The sequence below is a fragment of the Lolium rigidum genome, chromosome 3 (genome assembly GCF_022539505.1).
Source record: "Lolium rigidum isolate FL_2022 chromosome 3, APGP_CSIRO_Lrig_0.1, whole genome shotgun sequence".
Classification (NCBI taxonomy): domain Eukaryota; kingdom Viridiplantae; phylum Streptophyta; class Magnoliopsida; order Poales; family Poaceae; genus Lolium; species Lolium rigidum.
Window position 1 is genome coordinate 300,662,976 of NC_061510.1, and position 19,355 is coordinate 300,682,330.

Consider the following 19,355-nt stretch of genomic DNA (forward strand, 5'->3'; position numbering starts at 1 on the left):
TGTTGGGAATAAAAAATACTATTTTTTTATGCTACAATGCGATCTTCAAATATATTCTGTTATTCTGTCCATCAACTACCAGCACATTTTGAGATTTAGTGCTTACACTCCTCAATCAAACATTGTCCCTCGTCCACTCTCGAAATAATTTAAACTTCAATCCAAAAGACGGCCACAAGGAGGCCTTGGTGCAGTGGTACAGTTTTGGCAGACGGTCACCGCAACCCAGTTAGCAATCAATGATGAAAAATTATAAAAAATAGTCAGAAAATTGGAGAAACCGGTGAACCATTAAAAGGAAACACGAAGACGTTTAGAGAAGTTTGAAAAAATAGAAAAAAAATAAAAAAAGAAAGAAAAACGGGAAATACTCTTGGAAACCTTATGAACAAAATATGGGAATTTGTAAATCTGTGGGAAAAAAAATGACTAAAATATTAAGATTTTTTTCTTTTGAAAAGAAGGCTGAAACCCTCGACCTCTGTGTCGAATAGATGCCCTACAATCTTTATTTAGAACTAAAGGAGTACGCTGAAAACAATAAAATTAATAAATACTACTACCTCTGGTCCCAAAAAATTGACGCACACCTAGCCTAACTGTCGTTCACGTACAGGTCTCCCTACGCGTCGATTAAATCCGACTGGAGGGAGTACTCTGTATTAGTGTAGCGACAAAACTAGATCATTATTGCTATAGCTAAAAACTCATAGTTGTTTTGATTATTGGCATGTTCTACCGAATTGATCAAGTGGCATGCACACTAGAGGCCAGCTACACCCACGAAAGCACTTTGTTTACGCCTGTAATAATCAGCGAAAAGATGATACAATAGAGAGGCTCCAATCAAACAGCATTTGACCAAGACTGTTAGGCTTAAAGAGTTGCACATATCCGTTGTCTCTAGTTGCATTAAATAGGATAAAGATGAGCCCAAATTAATAGTGGGGCTCTTACTTTTACCTGTGCATTGTGCCTATCTGGGGTACATCATTGCATACAGCTCGTTCGAGTAAACCACAGTTTGAGTTCTCTTAAGAAAACAAAACTACATGCTAGGGCATGAAAGTTTATAGGACGTACGACCCAATGCACTTAGCTAACCAGCAGGAAAATAGAAGAAATGCAAAAAGGAGGTAGAGAAAGCGGAAATTCAATTCGGCTCTTGGGTGCCTATGCTCCCTCCATCCAAAAAAACATATTTTTAATTGTTAAATAAATTTAACAAAAAATTTCGCATGTACATCTCGACAACCTATGTGCGTTTGTGCAGTTTCGCGAAAAAACGATATTTTTTATGATCGATCTAAAATAGATAAAATAAGTCTCACAAAAAGCCTTATTTTCACCACTAAATTTTGTCTTTTTTACATAGCTCAAACTACAAGTTGATTTTTTATGGAAAGACTTTGTGCGCACTTACCATGTGAAGATGTACACATGAATTTTTATTTCACCTTTTTTGATATTTCAAAATGTATCAAAGTCACAGTTCAAACTAAAGGGAGCATATGCACCCACGAGCCAGAACATCACTCCCGAAAATTCAATTCGGCTCTTGGATGCATATGCTCCCTCCACCCAGAAAACATATTTTTAATTGTTAAAAAAATTTAACAAAAAATTTCGCATGTACATCTCGACAATCTATGTGCGTTTGTGCAGTTTTGCGAAAAAATTATATTTTTTTATGATCGATCTAAAAAAGATAAAATAAGTCTCACAAAAAGCCTTATTTTCAGCACTAAATTTTGTCTTTTTTACATAGCTCAAACTACAAGTTGATTTTTCATGGAAAGACTTTGTGCGCACTTACCATGTGAAGATGTACACATGAATTTTTCATTTAGAATTTTTTGACATTTCAAAATGTATCAAAATCGCAGTTCAAACTAAAGGGAGCATATGCACCCAGAAGCCAAAACATCACTCCCGTAGAGAAAGTTATGGGGAACCAATAGATTGTTGCCGACCATGACCGTCTGAGTCCGTGAGCACTCTGGAAACAATCTATAGATTTTGCTTCGGTCACTTTCCGTGGCAATCCAGCCTTTGGTCTCTCAGCAGTCCAAAATCTGGCAATATGTGGAGTTATTTCCTTCCTTTGGAGTTTCTTTTGCAGGATCCCAAAAATAATGAAATGAAAATGTGCAGGATGGAGGAATGTGCAATTGAAACCAAAAATGGAAATAGCAAAAGATTTCATGGCCCAGAAGAAATTTCAAATTCAACTGTGTGACTAATTCTCGGTCGACTGAGAATTAATTCTCAGTCAGGTGATGTTATCTTGAATCTTCGTTGCAATCGATCTTGCAACTCATGAGTATAATGAATCATGAAGCAATCTAACGGTTCGAGCAGTTGTTGCAACTCGTGACTAGCCGAAATCATGAGGCAATTCAACGGTCAGCATTTTTGTTGTTGTTGAATTACAACTAATGCCAAGACAAATCGCAATGCATGCAATCTGATAGTTTAGAAGTCGACTGCCAACTTTCCCACCTAAGTGTACGAACTGATGAAGAAGGCTGGCAATATATTTGAACACCCAAATAGTCTCTCCCTATCTACCCTGGGTTGACTACTATGATGTGCGTGTGCCACACCTCCGTCAGATTCACGGCCAACATTTAATCAATTGTCTTTTTTTCGAGAACTCGCAGCAGATCTGCATGTCACTTTATTAAGCTTAGGAGGAAGCAATCTTTACACACCCGAAGGCGCCAACACCACCATGACTAGACCACACCAGTGGGCAAAACTTAATGTACACCTCTCAAAAACCCACACCTACATGAAAGCCAGAGGTTCCATTCCTCCATAGCCCTGTCTAGCACTACCCCGGCGGTGGAGGCATCCTCCTCGAAAATCCTAGTGTTCCGCTCGACCCACAGAGCCCTAAGAACAAGCATGAACGCAGAGTTAACAACTTTGGCGTCCTTCCGAGGGAGGTGATCCACCGCGCCAGGCCACCAGATAGGCAAGTGGTTGTCCGCGTTCGGTGGGGAAAGGTCTAGCCCCGCTCGCCAGCCGAACCCTACCCAGATCGAGCGAGTAAATGGGAATTGCAACTAGAGGTGATCCGCTGTCTCATCGGCTGCATCGCATAATGGGCAGAGCACATGTGAAGGTAGGCCGGGCCTTAGCCGGCGGCCGGTTGTCCAACACCGGCCGCGTAAGGACAACCACGCATGGAACCTGAACTTGAAGGGGGCGATGGAGTTCCACACATGGACAGTGCCGGGAAGCGGAGTGGTGCCATGGAAGAAGGCATGGTACACAGACCTTGAGGTGAAAACACCGTCCACCGTCCACTTCCAGACGAACTCATCGTCGCCGCCCGTAAGCTGCACAGCAACAACCGCGCTCCAAAGCTTGAGGTACTGCATGGCAGCATCCACCATTAGTTCGCCGGAGATATCTAGGGCCCAGGCATTAAGTAGGACTCCATCTCTGACTGAGCGCCTCTTGATGATGCCGGGTCGGACAAGCTTGAGCACGGCGGGAGCCACCGCTGCAACCGAGAGGCCGTTCAACCACGGGTCCTCCCAGAAGAGAAGCCGAGCGCCTGATCCGACCTTGATGTCCACAGAGGCGTTGAACAGTGCTGAAGCATCCTTGTTGACAACGAACTGAAGACCCGACCAAGCCCTCGTGCGGTCAGTGCGCTGCAACCAAATCCAGCGGGCGCGTAGAGCGACATGCATCCAACGAAGGTTGGGGAGCCCAAGCCCACCCAGACATTTTGGAGCGCACAACGCGTCCCAAGCCACAAGACAGTTGCCTCCGTTGGCCTCGTTCTTACCCACCCACAAGAACGCGCTGCGGAGCTTATTCACCCCTTGCAGGAACCACAGATCCACATCCAGCGCCATGAGCTGGTACTTAACCGAAACAACCATGATATCCCTGACATAAGCCACCAGCCCATCCCTGGACATGAGGCGAGCCTTCCAGAAGGCGAGCTTGTTGGCCAGCTTGTCGAGGACAAGCTGCAAGTCCTCCTTGCTCGCCTTGCGCAAAGACAACGGGAGCACCAAATACGACATGGGGAGGTCACTGAATAGGCAAGCCAACAGCGGTGCCACTGCCAACCTGGTGTCGTTGTCGCATCTGATCGGGGCCGCCGAGTTTTTCAGAAAGTTGACTGCTAAGCCTGAAGCTTCCCCAAAGCTGTGGATAATCTCCTTGACCGCTAGGAGTTCCTGCCGGTCCGGCCTAGCGAACACCAAATATCATCCGCGTAGAGGGAGACGCGGTGCTTCAACCCATTTGCCCCGAGGTCGACCAACACGGAAGCCTGCTCAGCCGCTCGGAACATGGCGTCAAGCACGTCCATGACGAGGACAAATAGCAGGGGTAGAGGGGGGTCTCCCTGCCGTAACCCTCTCCCGTGAAGGAAGGCCGAACTAGCGCATCCATTAACGAGGACATGCGTTGATGCCGTCCGTAAAAGTATGAGGAGCCACCGGATCCACTTGGGGCCAAAGCCCCGCTACTGCAGAACGCTGAGTAGGAAGGACCAGGAGACGCTATCGAAAGCGCAGGCCACTTCCAGCTTGAGGAGCAGGGCAGGCACCTTCCTCCGGTGGAGCAGCCTCGCGGATTGGTGCACCAAGACGAAGTTGTCCTGGATGCATCTACCACGGATAAAGGCGCTCTCGTTGCAGCCGACAAGCTCCGCCATCCTGGACGCAAGCTGCAGAGCCATGATCTTGGCGATGAGCTTAGCAAAACTGTGGACAAGGCTGATCGGGCGGAAGTCCTTGAGGTCCGCAGCACCCTCCCGCTTGGGGATCAACGTGATAAACGCGGAGTTCAGCTGCCCGAGGCCCTGATCTCTGCCAAGGGACACAGCCGTCATAGCAGCGAGGACTTCCTCCTTGACGGTTGCCCAACACGCACGGAAGAACTCCCACGAGAGGCCGTCGGGCCCCGGCGATTTATTTGCTGGCATGGACTTGACAGCGGCTCCTAGACCTCGACCTCAGAGAAGAGGGTCTGCAACTCGGAAAGATCCACAGGGGCCAAACCCGTAGCATCCAGGGAGAGGTCATGGGCCCGAGCCCGGGGCCAGCCCAGCAGGTCCTGGAAGAACTCTGCGGCCAGGTCCTCCTTATCAACCTGCTCGAACGGAGCGCGATCGCCATGGTGCATCGAGGCGATGTGGTTCCGCTGCTGCCGCTTGGATGCCTGGATGCGGAAGAACTGGGCGGAAGCATCCACGTCAATGATATAATAATTTGCAATGACGGACTATTGGATCAGTGGAGCTTTGTAGTATTTATAAAATACTAGCACAGAACTCGTGCGTTCCTACGGCATCACGTTAAATGAATGAACATTCAATTTTAAACATGTAATGTAAAATCGCAAGACAATTTAAGTCTTTTAATATGGAAAATCATATGATATCAATTTAATAATAAAATATAACTGTTTTTATTGAATAGTTTTTAGACTAATAATAGAAGGCACTTATATGTACAATCATTATTCCCTTTCTTTAACTAGCACAGCGGCCCTCGCAAATGCGAGGGCATCATTTTTATTTGCTTGAAAGTGTTTGAAATATAAATTTGTTGTTCCATGCATATACATGTTATGAGAGTGAAAGTTATTATTTCTATTTTTAAATACTGTAAGCAAGCATACATATTTTTATTTTTGGTTTAATGATTGTTATGTAATCTTGATAATTAGGACTTCAATGATTTCCTGAATGGTCATTAACACATGAAACTTTATATAATAAAAATAACATTCTTGTAACTCGCTTACTTTATATGACACGTCTCAATGATTGGAAGAGAGAGTAAAGTCCTCAGCATTAGACCAATTTGTAAATGGCAGTCGCTAATGTTTACTTGTATAAAAGTGACTCGTCTATCATAGATTATCAAAAGTTTCTCTATGGAGTGATCTTCATTTTCGGGCCCACAAGAGATTAAATCTGTAACACAATGTTAAAACAATTTTGAAATTGTGAAGTTACCCTCGCAAATACGAGTGCATCATCTTTACTTGGCCATTTTGATAACGCATTAATAATTGTATGAGTTTCTACTTTGATGTTTTGGCCACTAACATGGTCTTTAACATCTAAATTTTAACTCTAATTTGTATTTAGTCTACAAATATATGAAAACTATGAGGACTGTAAGATTCTAGAGGTACTTTGGAGGCGAAAAAGTACGCATGATTTTCAATTTCGAACCTCCATAGTAAGAAATTAAATAGATATGTCATCCCCACCACTAGTAGAAAAAGGGGCAGTAGGCCCGGTCCATTTGGGCCTTCAGTCCCGGTTCCCAAACCAGGACCAATTGGGCGGGACTAAAGGGGGTACCCTTTAGTCCCGGTTCAAAGTTGAACCGGGCCTAAAGGCCTCGACACGTGGTGCGGCCAGGGAGCTCGCGGTGGAAGGCTTTGGTCCCGGTTCGTGGTACGAACCGGGCCTAGGTTCTCTGCCGCGGCAGAGAATTGCTATTTCTCTGCCGCGGCACAGGTTTAGGCTGTACCAGCGTTTTCTGCCACGGCAGAGAAACAGGGCGTTCTCTGCCGCGGCAGAGTTTCAGCAATGCATATATATCATTCAAGAAACCACAAAAAATCGTCATGAATATATATAGACATCGTCAACAGTACACGACATCGTCAACAGTACACGTAATGCATGCACATTTACAATACAACATCTTCTCGACGGATTTCATCCCCCGTCACGATCCGCCGATAGTGCTCTCCACCTGGGGTAAGGGCCTCGGTAATAAAGAATCCCGCGATTTCCTCTTGAATTGCTTTTATTTGATCCTCCGTTATGAGAGTGTTCCGCAGGCGTGTCATCTATATTTAAAAAGGGAGATCAATATATGAATGGAACTCAATACAATAGATGGTACTAATTAAGATTAATTGTGAAATTTTGTTATCGTACACGAGTGTGGTGTATACGGGCATCCCCACCCTTGGGACAGGCCATGTCACGGATGAAGGTGCAGACGTAGTATCCACATAAGTTATTCCCTGGTTCCTGCCTCATACACTTTACGAAAAAATAGTTCGATCAAACTAATAATCAAGCATCGTATTGAAAGTAAATATCATATATAAAGTTTCACGACATAGCTATATATATAGTACTACTTACAGTGGTAATCTTCAAATGTAAGCTCCGGTTTCCATTTACCCGGAACAGTATTGATGAACCGTTTCCAAGCCCTGCCCGGCAAAAAATAATGAGTAAATGAGTAATTGATTAGTTGATGATATCTTCGAATTAGAACAGATGAAGATGCCAATACGAAATTGATTGAAACTACCTCTGGAGGATGGCAGCCATGTCCGCCCATTCCGCATATTTTTTACGTTTCGAGTCCATGACTTTTACAACTCCAAGGGGAAGATCAATGATTAGGAGAATAAAGTGGAATCTGCACAAGCATAGCTCAATGATTACGAGAATAAAGTGGAAGGTGCACAAGCATAATGTATGTTATATATAACACTCACTTGAAGTTGTAGGGAAAGAATATATCCTCCTTGTCTCGCTTGCTTCTCTAAAAACATTACGATGTTGTCCTCTCGTGTCCTTGGGGTACCGTCGAACCGTAACTTCATGAACTCGTGTTTGGGTCTATGAACCCCAGCGGTACGAGCTTGCCTCTTTTGTATTCCAGCTTCTTCATTCTTGCATAATTAAATGTATAGCGTACACAAAGAATATAATGAGGATAATTGTTAGTGCAAATGAATGAGCTACAAACTTAATTACACAAATAAATCACTTACGAGCAGTAGCAACCGATGACAGCTTTGTCGAGGGCGTCTTGATTGAATAACTGAAACAGTTCTTCTAACTCGAGGTTTATCTCGTCTTCCCCCCGGAAGTAATGCTCATCTCTAAGATACACCGTGAGGTAGCTTTCACATCTTCGACAGGCTTTCAGGTACCATTCATGCAACCTTCGCATCTGAGTCCCTAGACGCGCGAGCTCGCCAGTGTTTGACGAGATCAGATCCGTATCTATACTTGTTTACCACTTGAGCCGTTGGATAGTAATCTTCGTACTCAACTGATGCTCCCTGAGCTCTAGCCGCCCGTTCGATCATCGATGCCGTCTCTGGATCATGATATGGCTCCACGATGAAGTGGGGTGCGGCCTGAATGTCCTGCTGTCCAAGCTGGGCGACTTTTTTTGCTTCTTTGCTCGCTCTAGAGGACTGTCCAAGAGAGCGGTCATAATCAGCTCTCAGCTCAGGTCTCTTCATTCTCGTCTCGGCAAAGTGCTTCACCGTCTCGCGGTCGAATAAACATCTTCTTCTGGCGCAAGAAACGCCTTTTGCTCTTCGATCTGCTCATGTGGTAACAACTCCGGAGTCTCGTGCCCTCATTGGAGTTGATGATCTCTTCGGAGCTGTAGGAGGTGCCGCGGATAGCTTCCTCTTTTGCTTAAGTGGAGGCGGCGGAGTCTCCCGACGAGGAGGAGGAGGCGGCGGAGTATTTTCACGCGGAGCAGATCGGGTCATGGATAGGGGAATCATCATCGCGCACAGGAGAATCATCACGCGGAGGAGACCGCACAGTGGCGGAGGAGGCGGAGGTGGCATGCTTGTTGGCTTCTCACCCGGAAACACAATGTTCTCCTTCCGCCATTGCACGGTGGTTCTACGGGCTTCTCCCAGCTTCTTTGATTTCCCCATCTTCACCTGCAGGGTGCTCGAGCACCAACCCCTCATAATCTCTCATCACTTCATCCACCATCACAACAACGAAAGTCGTCTTGGACCGAACGGCAATGGTAAGACCTTGTAGGTAAGAGGATGCCGACCGCCGCCTTGAAGGATAGGTTGAAAACTTTAACATGCAGCTCACAAGGACGGCTCTCAGTGAGATCATCCACGGGGGGGTAGCGAGGAGGCTCGACCACCTCGGTCATCATCATCATCATTATCCACCCGCCGAGAGGAAGCCACGCTGCTTTTCCGGTGTGGTTGAGATTGCAGCGGGGCGAGGGCATTGAGCAATGCAGGATCTACAGCCTGCCCTCGAGCCATCCGAGATGTAAGTACTTGGGTTACCATGATTAATTGGGCTTTCATGGTGCTCATACCCTCCTCTAAGTTAGCCAGGCGGTCCTGTTTCCCTTGCCTTCCTCCTCTCATGGCTTTTATCGGGAAATCTCTTCCTTTCCGCAGAAAGCCATACTTCCACGGAACGGAGCCTTCGTGCCTCGTGTTCGTCCGCCGTGTTCTTTGTTCCCAAGGGCGCGTGTCAGCTCATCGTTCTCTCTTTCGGGCTGGAACAACCCCGCCTCCACGTCCCTATGTGCTCTTTCCAGGGCATCAATGGGAACCTTCGATGAGCTTTCTTATAGATGCACTTCCCTGTTTCCGGATCCAACGTTCCCCCAATCCCGTAGAACCACTCCTTGCACCGTTCGATCCAACCGTGTGTCCCTAATCTGATCCCTTTATCGGTCGGTTCCGCCTCAGCTGCTTGCCACTTAGGACGGTTAGCCCCGTATCCACCTGGACCCGAATTTGGTGATATAGCTTCAACGCAGCATTTGCCTTATTTATTTCCGACCTTCTCTTAAATTCTTCTGACTCCGTGCTGTACTTCACGAATTCTTCCCAGTGATTTTTTACCTTCTCATTGTCCGGAGTCTTCTTTATCTTGATAAGGCGGCGCAATCTTTTCTAGTGGCTCTTGAATAGTTCGTCCATCTTCTTCTTGCCAAACTCGCGGAGGGCCTGCTCCATCTTGGCCTTTTCAGCGTCACCCCCCTCTTCGGGTACTATGTTGAAATGTGACATGAGCTTGTCCATAATGCTGTTTTTGGCTACATCATCGATATAAAGACCTTGACCTTCTTCCTCTCGCAGACAGCACTAGTCCCTTCGGCTTGTGCCATTCTCGAACGGTGATCGGGACGTGGTCCCTAACAAGCACTCCGCATTGAGCTATAAATGCCTTTGCACCTTTCTCTCGGAGCAATCGGTTTACCATCCTTTTCGATGTGGGTGATGTCGTGCCTAACACCGTCATCCAACTTTTTGGCCGGGCCTCGCTTCCTCGACTTTACAGAAGAAGTGCTCGATCCGGAGGGCTAAAAAAGAAATAATTCATAGTCAATACAATTTAATTAGTTAATGCATCTAGTCGATCAACAGCGGCTTAATTAGTTTATATACCTCGGTGATAACTACAGTTCGGGAGCCATTATGATGATCTTGTTCCTCACCGGCGCCACTAGGATCTTCTTCCTCAATATTCTCCGCTCCCTCACCGGAGTCATTCAAATAAGTTGCGGTGACATCGTCACCGCCATCATCCGGAATAACGTCGTCGTCGCGATCATCCAGAGTACCGTTTGCTATGAGGTTCTCCATGAAATTTTCTTGAAATTCATCTCTGTCCATGCTTTCTACAACGACCTGCAAGCTATACATAGGAACCATCATATGATCAAATTAAGGATAATGCAGAAAACTGAAAATGGAGTTACATATGTAGTTCTTAACTAAGGATCGATAATATAGTGCCGAAAGCGGATAGTGCGATTACATGCATACATAGATCGGGTTCATGTTTATTTAACCCTAATACATATCAATCACTACTACAACCACTCAACCGCGCAGACCGGGTCCTAGAGGGCGCCGACCGGGTCCCGAGCCGCGTCGGGTGTACCCCCAAAGCCACGGAACAACAACGGGAGCATAGCTAACATGAGATCCCCGCATAACGCTCCATCCGGTCCTATACATGTTGTCTAACGCGTACATGTAACGGCGAACGTGCTGGTCCTCCGCTTCAATGCGCCGAGCTACCTCCTCCGGCGGGGCCGGCTCCCTCTGAAACGACCGTGGCCCATAAGACCTCCACCAAAGAATATCCGGGTCGACAACGGGACCCGGATTCCGCACCAAGGTGCGCGACCCGGAAGCTAAGACCTCCCGGTGCCACCCCGGCGGAGCCCGGTCCCGGACCTCCCCCATCTCGCTCCATCTCCTCTAGAAGAGTCGACCACGGCGCGGCGGCTGTCGCGGCATCGTAGCTACGAAAACAAATCATATATGTACTAATATAAATAAAAAACATGATATTGTGCTAAATAAAAAACTTCACTACTTTTGTACTAACGCCGCGTTCCACGACCCCGGATCGATCGATCCGGATCGGGGGTCGGGAACGACAGCGGGAGCGGTAGCGGGAATTGAATGACCCTGTTTTGGGGGCGTCGGCAGGGGCGCCGGCAGTACCGGCACCGCCACGGACTCGGCGCTCCTCCTCGCTCGCTCTTTCTCTATTTCGCGACCCTAAGTCTATGTCGCGGCGGCACCGCTACGGACTCGGCACCGCCACGGTCTAAGTCGTCGGCGCGCGCGGGGGGCGGCGCCGACATAAATGAATCTATTTTGTTAATTTTTTTATAATTAATAACTAAACTAATTTAAATCAAACTAACTATTTCTAACTAATTTACTAACTATTTTTGTAACTAAACTAATTCAAACTATGTACTAATTTAAATCAAACTAACTATTTCAATTCTAACTAATTTACTAACTATTTTTGTAACTAATTTACTAACTATTTTTGTAACTAATTTACTAACTATTTTTGTAACTAATTTAAATCAAATTATGTACTAATTTACAAATCATCTATTTTGTAACTAAACTAATTAATCTAACATATATAAAAACAAAAAAAAACAAAAAATTGAAACTATGCCGTGGCGCCGCCGGTCGGCCGGCCGGAGGAGGGAGAGGAGGGAGAGGAGGGAGGCGCCATACCTGCGCGCGCGGTGGCGGCGGCGGCGGCGGAGGTCGACGGTGAGGAGGCGGAGGCGAGCGGTGGCGGCGGCCGGCGGTCGAGGAGGCGCCGCGGCGGGCCGGGCGCGCGGCCAACGCGTGCGCGGGAGAGAGAGGAGGGCGGCGGACGGCGCGGGTGGCGGCGGCGGCGGCGGTGGCGATGGCGCGCGGGAGGGCGGCGGCGGCGGTGGCGATGGCGCGCGGGAGGCCGGCGGCGATTTCGGCAGCCTGGCGGCACAACTGCTTCGTCTCCGCGGGATTGATCTCCGCGGAGACGAAGTGTTTTCTTTTATACTGCCCCCCCCTTTGGTCCCGGTTTGTATTACAAACCGGGTCCAAAGGCCCCCCTTTGGACCCGGTTTGTAATACAAACCGGGACTAAAGGTCATTTTTGCTGTGTTTTCGCCGCGCGCGCAAAAAGGCCTTTAGTCCCGGTTTGTAATACAAACCGGGTCCAAAGTCCACTTTTTTAAAAAAGTTTCATTCCCGCCTTATTTCAAATGAAAAAAAAGCCACCGCACTGCGACACGTGTCCACCCCCGCCCGCGCCATGCATGTACTGGCCACCGCCACCGCCGCCGCCGCCACCGCCACCGCCGTGTACTGGCCACCGTCACCGCCGTGTACTGGCCACCGCCACCGCCGTGTACTGGCCACCGCCACCGCCGTGTACTGGCCACCGCCGCCGTGCCACACGTGTCCCTTCCCCGTGCCACGTGTCCCTCCGCCGTGCCACACGTGTCGCTACCCGTCGACGCCGTCATGTACCGGCCACCGCCGCCACCGCCACCGCTGTACCGGCCACCGCCGCCACCGCCACCGCCGTGTACCGGCCACCGCCACCACCGTCACCGCAGTAGTATCGGCCACATGTGTCCACCGCCGCCACCGCCACCACCGTGCCACACGTGTCCACCGCCGCCGCCGCCATGTACTGCCCACCGCCACCGCCTTGTCCTAGCAACCGTCACCGCCGTGTACTGGCCACCACCGCCGTGTACTGGCCACCACCGTCGTGTACTGGCCACCGTCACCGCCACCGCCGTGTACTGGCCACCGTCACCGCCGTGTACTGGCCACCGCCACCGCCGTGTACTGGCCACCGCCGCCGTGCCACACGTGTCCCTTCCCCGTGCCACGTGTCCCTCCGCCGTGCCACACGTGTCGCTTACCCGTCGACGCCGTCATGTACTGGCCACCGCCGCCACCGCCACCGCCGTGTACTGGCCACCGCCGCCACCGCCACCGCCGTGTACTGGCCACCGCCACCACCGTCACCGCAGTGTACTGGCCACATGTGTCCACCGCCGCCACCGCCACCACCGTGCCACACGTGTCCACCGCCGCCGCCGCCATGTACCGGCCACCGCCACCGCCTTGTCTCCGGCAACCGTCACCGCCGTGTACTGGCCACCACCGCCGTGTACTGGCCACCACCGTCGTGTACTGGCCACCGTCACCGCCACCGCCGTGTACTGGCCACCGTCACCGCCGTGTACTGGCCACCGTCACCGCCGTGTAATGGCCACCGTCACCGCCGTGTACCGGCCACCGCCGCCGTGCCACACGTGTCCCTTCCCGTGCCACGTGTCCCTCCGCCGTGCCACACGTGTCGCTACCCGTCGACGCCGCCGTGCGACGTGTAGCCAACGCTTCCACGTGCCTCGCCCCGCCGACGCCGGCGTGCGACGTGTGTAGCCGTGGCTTACACGTGCCATGCCCCGCGTGCGCTATATAGAGCGACGAGTGCGGGCGCAACCACACGTCGCCACCGCCTCCGCTCATTCATCTCCGGGATGCCTCCACGTCGTCGAGGGGCGTCCGGTTTCCGTGGCGTTCGAGTGCGTCCGAGCGGTAGGTTCACCGCCGAGATACGCGCCGCTGGCTTCCGCCTCACCCTCGGCACGTACAACACGCCGGAGCCGGCGGCGCGCGCTTACGACGCGGCGGCGTGGCGCTTTCGGCGGCCAGGGCGAGACATGAACTTCCCGGATGTTGAATCGCTAGAGGAGGCGGAGTTCCTCGCGCCGCCGCCGTGCCTCGTCGACGACGAGGACCGTCGCCGGCACCGCCAGGTGCAGCGCAGGATCGCCATCGCCGAGCGCGACGAGCAGTTGATGCGCCAGTGGAGGGCGCAGTTCCCCAACGATGCCGACAACACCGACGCGTTCTTTGCTAACCTTAGGGCACAACGCAGGTCCGACGAGCGCCACCGTCGGGCCGTCGCCGCCTTCGAGCTCGAGAACCCGAATACAACTTGGACCGAAAACGACCCTCGGTGGGAGGACATTTGGACGGAAACAACCTCCGACGACGAGTAGAGACTAGACTAGTAATTTATCTATTTTATTGTAATTTCAATAAAGTCGTTGTCGGTTCTATTAGTTTAAATTTAGTTTATAAAGTCGATGTCGGTTGGTTTTGTTCAATAAAGTGGTTGACACGAAATTTATTACGATTGAACTGAAATTAAAGTACAGAGCTCCTCGGAGAAAAGTTTCCCGCCACATACATGGAATTAAAGTACAGAGCTCAACCGAAAATTAATTAAGATACATCGCCGATTCGATCTGTTCTAGTCATTCAGTCATACTCGTGCCTAGCCCTATAGTACTCGCCACTGTAGTCGTCGTAGTCGCCGTCATCATCGTCGCTGGCATCGGGGTCGCGGTAGTCGTCGAACCTCGACGGGAGAGCACGCGTGGGCTGGGACTGAGGGTAGCGCAGGCGGGGGCCACGGTAGGCCATGACGCCCTGGAGAGTCCGGCCGCACCACCACAGCCGACGGCCGGCCTCGTTGAAGTTCGAAGGAGGCGGGCCGCCCTCCTCGTGCCTGGCGAGCGCCCTCTCACGCCGATTGATGAAGAAGCTTTCCCAAGTCGGGCTGTAGTCGGGATGCCACTGGGGATTCCTCCGCCGCTCTGGCGTGAGCTCGAAGTAGTAGTGGTTCGTGATGGCCATCTCGCGCGCCACACCTAGAGGGACAGGAGGGACCGGTACCCCTCCGACGCTCAGCAACCAGCCGGTAGGGACGCGGTAGCCCGGCGGGCAGGGGTAGTTCGACGCGCAAAGCGCCTCCGCCTCCCGGAGGGTTAGAGATACGATGGAAGCCATGTGACCCGGTGATGAGGTTTGCGGATATGAGTCTAGATGTGATATGTAAATGGAGGCCAAGCCAACATATATATAGTGAAAAAATGGCGGGAGGACGGAGGCGGGAAGCAAGTGGAAAGCGCGGGAAGAAAAATAGGCGGGAACGCAGTGGGCGCCAAAACCTGTCGGTGGGATAAGGACGTGTGGGTAACCTTTAGTCCCGGCTGGTGGGTACAACCGGGACTAAAGATCCTTTTTTGTGTCATCTAACAAAACTGTCGGTGGGATAAGGACGTGTGGGTAACCTTTAGTCCCGGCTGGTGGGTACAACCGGGACTAAAGATGTCGGCAGGATAAGAACGCATGGGTGGACGCACGGCTCGATGAGATAAAGCATGTAGCGCACGACGCCCCGTCGAAGGAACAAGACAAAGTAGAAGAGGTGCCGTGCCTATAAAAGGAGCATCGATACGCCTTGCCAAGCAGATCAACAAGCCAAGCAGAGTTTCATTCCCATGGATGAAGGGAAGGGTTGGGAAATCTCCCGTGGCGCAGCTTCTCGAAGATGTCGTTGGTGCACACGCCCTACGACATCTTCGGAAGCTGCTCCTCGGAATTTTTCCCTGCAAGCCCCTAAACGACTACATCTCATCTAACAGTGTTGGGGAAAGGGTTGGGAAATCTCCGTGGCGCAGTTTCTCGAAGATGTCGTTGGTGCACACGCCCTACGGCATCTTCGTAAACTGCGCCTTGGAATTTTTTCCTGCAAGCCCCTGAACGACTACATCTCATCTAACAGTGTTGGGGAAAGGGTTGGGAAATCTCCCGTGGCGCAGTTTCTCGAAGATGTCGTTGGTGCACACGCCCTACGGCATCTTCAGAAACTGCGCCTTGGAATTTTTCCCTGCAAGCCCCCGAACGACTACATCTCATCTAACAGTGTTGGGGAAAGGGTTGGGAAATCTCCCGTGGCGCATCTCCACTTTTCATATCTTACATACAGTTAAATGATTACACAAAAATAAATGGGAAATTGATTGCCATGTTGAGATACTCATTTGTGCCATGGAGCATCTTCATCATTTAATCTTCTTCGGCCTTAACCATGGAGCATCTTCATCATTTAACTTGATGCTTGGATCAATGTTCACTCGAAGGGTGGAATTTCATCAAACTTATTACAATCTTCCGACATGTCCGTCTTGTCCTCCACTCCCACGATGTTTCTTTTTCCGTAAAGAACTATGTGGCGCTTTGGCTCATCGTTTGATGTATTTGTTTCCTTATGTTTCCTTTTTCTTGGTTTGCTAGACATATCCTTCACATAGAAAACCTGGGCCACATCCTTGGCTAGGACGAATGGTTCGTCTCTATACCCAAGATTGTTGAGATCCACTGTTGTCATTCCATACAACTTGTCTACCTGAACCCCGCCTCCTGTTTTGTTGACCCATTTGCACCTAAACAAAGGGACCTTAAAAGAAGGTCCATACTCAAGTTCCCATATATCCTCTATGTAACCATAATATGTGTCATTTGGGCCTTCATTCATTATTGCATCAAAGCGGACACCACTGTTTTGGTTGGTGCTCTTTTTATCTTGGGCGATCGTGTAAAATGTATTCCCATTTATCTCGTACCCTTGGAAAGTCACTACAGTCGAAGATGGTGTCTGGGCCAGCAAGTACAGCTGATCTTCAATATCTTCGTTATTCAGGAGATGTTTTTGCAACCAACCGCCGAAAGTCGACATGTGTTCACGTCTAATCCAATCGTTCGACCGCCCGGGTTCCGGGAGCGTAGAAAGTTCTTGTGGTCACCGATATACGGAGCCACCATGGTGGAACTTTGTAGAACTGTGTAGTGTGCTTGAGTCAAAGAAATCCCGTCCCTACATATCATTGATTTCCTTCCTAGCGTGCCTTTTCCACTTAGTCTCCCTTCATGCCGCGATTCAGGAACACCAATCGGCTTAAGGTCGGGAATAAAGTCAACACGTAATTCAATGACCTCCTCTCGTTCCATAGCCCTTGGAGATGCTTCCTTCTGGCCTAGCACGGTTATGAACATATTTCTTCAAGACTCCCATGAACCTCTCGAAGGGGAACATATTGTGTAGAAACACAGGACCGAGAATGGAAATCTCATCGACCGTGTGAACGAGGAGATGTGTCATAATATTGAAGAAGGATGGTGGGAACACCAGCTCAAAACTAACGAGACATTGGACCACATCATTCGGCAACCTCGGTAGAATTTCTGGATTTATTACCTTCTGAGAAATTGCATTGAGGAATGCACATAGCTTCACAATGGGCAGTCGAACATTTTCCGGTAGAAGCCCCCTCAATGCAATCGGAAGCAACTGTGTCATTATCACGTGACAGTCATGAGACTTCAGGTTCTGGAATGTTTTCTTCTCCATATTTATTATTCCCTTTATATTGGAGGAGAAGCCGGACGGGACCTTGATACCGCGCAGACATTCAAAAAATATTTCCTTCTCTCGCTTTTGTAAGAGCGTAGCCGGATAAATGACGTCCTTTAACTCTCTCATGCAGCTTTTTGGGGTCTTTCCAACGTTGCTCGGTCCTCCCGTGCTTCCGGTGTATCTTTTGTCTTCCCGTACACGCCCGTAAAGCCTAGCAGGTTAACGCAAAGATTCTTCGTCACGTGCATCACATCGATTGAAGAGCGGACCTCTAAGACTTTCCAATATTCTAGCTCCCAAAAAATAGATTTCTTCTTCCACATGGGCGCGTGTCCGGCATCGTCATTCGGAACATACCGTCCGCCAGGACCCTTTCCAAATATTACATCTAGATCCTTGACCATACCAAATATATCAACACCATCACGATGGGGAGGCTTCCTCCGGTGATCAGCCTCACCGTTGTAATGCTTGCCTTTCTTTCTTACGGGATGGGTAGTCCTAAGAAATCGACGATGCCCCGTGCACACGACCTTCCGACCTTTTTCCAAATAATCACCTTCGAGCTCATGTAAACAAGTGCGTGCATGCATTGTATCCCTTGTTTGACCTGTCCTGAAATGTTACCAAGAGCAGGCCAGTCATTGATGGTTACGAAAAGCATCGCTCTTAGGTCAAATTCCTCCTCGCTTGTGCTCGTCCCACACACGTACACCTGCTAGGGACCACAGCTGTAGAAGTTCTTCGACTAATGGCTTCAGGTACACATCAATGTCGTTCCCGGGTTGCTTCGGGCCTTGTATGAGCACTCGGCATCATAATGAACTTCCGCTTCATGCACAACCAAGGAGGAAGGTTATATATACAAAGAGTCACAGAGCCAGGTGCTATGGCTGCAGCTCTGCTCTCCAAAAGGATTCATGCCATCCGTACTTAGACCAAACCTTAAGTTCCTTGCATCCTCGTGCAAAGTTTGGGAACTCTCTATCGATTTTTCTCCATTGGGATCCATCAGCAGGGTGCCTCAACATCACGTCTTTCTTACGGTCTTCTTTGTGCCATCGCAACAACCTAGCGTGCTCTTTATTTCTCGAACAAGCGTTTCAGCCGTGGTATTATAGGAGCATACCACATAACCTTGGCAGAACCCTCTTCTTGGGGCGCTCGCCCTCAACATCACCAGGGTCATCTCGTCCGATCTTATACCGCAATGCAAGTGCACACCGGACATGCATCCAAATTCTCGTACTCACCGCGGTAGAGGATGCGATCATTAATGCATGCATGTATCTTTTGCACATCTAATCCTAGAGGGCAGACAATCTTCTTCGCTTCGTACGTATCGGCGGGCAATTCGTTACCCCTTGGAAGCTTCCTCTTAATTATTGTCGACAACTTTCCAAATCCCGAGTCGGTGACACCGTTCTCTCGCCTTCCATTGCAACAATTCCAGCGTGCTCGCCTAGCTTTTTATGGCCATCTTCGCAAGTTGGGTATAACAATTTGTTGTGATCTTCTATCATCTTGTCGAAGGCCAACCTTTCCTTTTCAGTTTCACATTCTCTCCTTGCATCAGCAATGGCCCGACCAAGATCATCATCGGCAGGCTCATCTCGGTGCCTCTTGATCTTCTACTTCATTGTCTTCATTGCCTTCTGCAGTATCATCGTATTCAGGGAAATTGGGATAACCGTCATCATCCTCTTCCTCTTCTTCATTGTCTTCCATCATAACCCCTCTTTCTCCGTGCTTGGTCCAACAATAGTAACTGGGCATGAAACCGGATCGCAGAAGGTGGCTGTGAATGAGACTCGAGTGAGCGTAATTTACGGTATTCTTGCAGTTCACACATGGACAATACATGAAGCCACCATGTTTGTTTGCCTCCGCCACGGCCATAAAATTATCCAGGCCCGAAGTGAACTCGTCAAACCGTCGGTCAATGTACATCCATTGCCGATTCATCTGCATGATATAATTTAGCTGATCAAAACCATTACAGAACATC